This window comes from Marmota monax, unplaced genomic scaffold (genome assembly GCF_021218885.2).
Source record: "Marmota monax isolate L192 unplaced genomic scaffold, Marmota_monax_Labrador192_F-V1.1 WCK01_AAM20220418_F8-fsc00033, whole genome shotgun sequence".
NCBI lineage: Eukaryota > Metazoa > Chordata > Mammalia > Rodentia > Sciuridae > Marmota > Marmota monax.
In genome coordinates this window covers 6,750,288-6,751,093 of record NW_026694282.1, presented here as the reverse complement: position 1 = coordinate 6,751,093, position 806 = coordinate 6,750,288, and the positions used below count along the sequence as shown (strand labels likewise).

The window sequence follows — 806 nt, the reverse complement described above, 5'->3', positions numbered from 1 at the left end:
TCCCAGCAGAACTTGCCTTCTGGCAGAAACTGAGTTTTGTCTTACCCATTCAAGGGAGGACTAGGCCCTCTACAGGGACATCAGAGCACCTGCACAGTAGGACCAGGACCATATCCTCTTGCCTTGGGCAGCCTTCAAGAGATAGCCAATGGGTCTGCATTGTTCATGCAGAGAAATCAGAAGCCAAGTTCACACAAAGAAACATCTGGTATGCAGGAATTAAACTACCAAGCAGGAGAAACCCACCCATGCTTTCAAACCATATGGCTTAGGATTTGGAGCTTCAGATTTAAGCATGGTCATCTTTCTCCAGAATTTCCTCAATGAGCAAAATCAGGTCTATACATTGAAGACATTTGACCCTATGGACAACAGACCAGCTTGGCCCTTCCTGCTTGGTTCTTCCCAGGTGACAAATACTCACGAGGCCAAACCACCATTAAGAAACGCTTCAAGATGTTCATGACCCAGCAACCACATCCTGTTCTATGAGGGTCCCTTAAATTTCATGTCTCTTTTGTTTTCTGCTCCGTTTTGGAGAATCTGTAAGCATATGTGTCAACCTGTGAGCCATGAAGTCTTCTTACCACCCATGCCCTTTGGAATCCGATCCCCTCATTGCCTTTGATCATGCTAGTATGAGGCCATCATGGTGACATCCTAATTAATTCATATTTTGAATTATTGCCACATTATTAAAGATAAAATAATTTGGAAAAAATGTATGGCTTCAAGCCAAACACACTTCATTTTCTTTTCTTTTCTTTCTTTTTTTGGTATTGGGGATTGAGCACAAAGGTACTCTA

General features: G+C 42.7%; 1 pseudogene; it reads left to right on the top strand.

Annotated features, from left to right (window-relative positions):
* Positions 1-295: 295 nt before the first annotated feature.
* On the top strand, positions 296-492 carry LOC124108808 (H/ACA ribonucleoprotein complex subunit 3-like; annotated as a pseudogene).
* Positions 493-806: the final 314 nt, after the last annotated feature.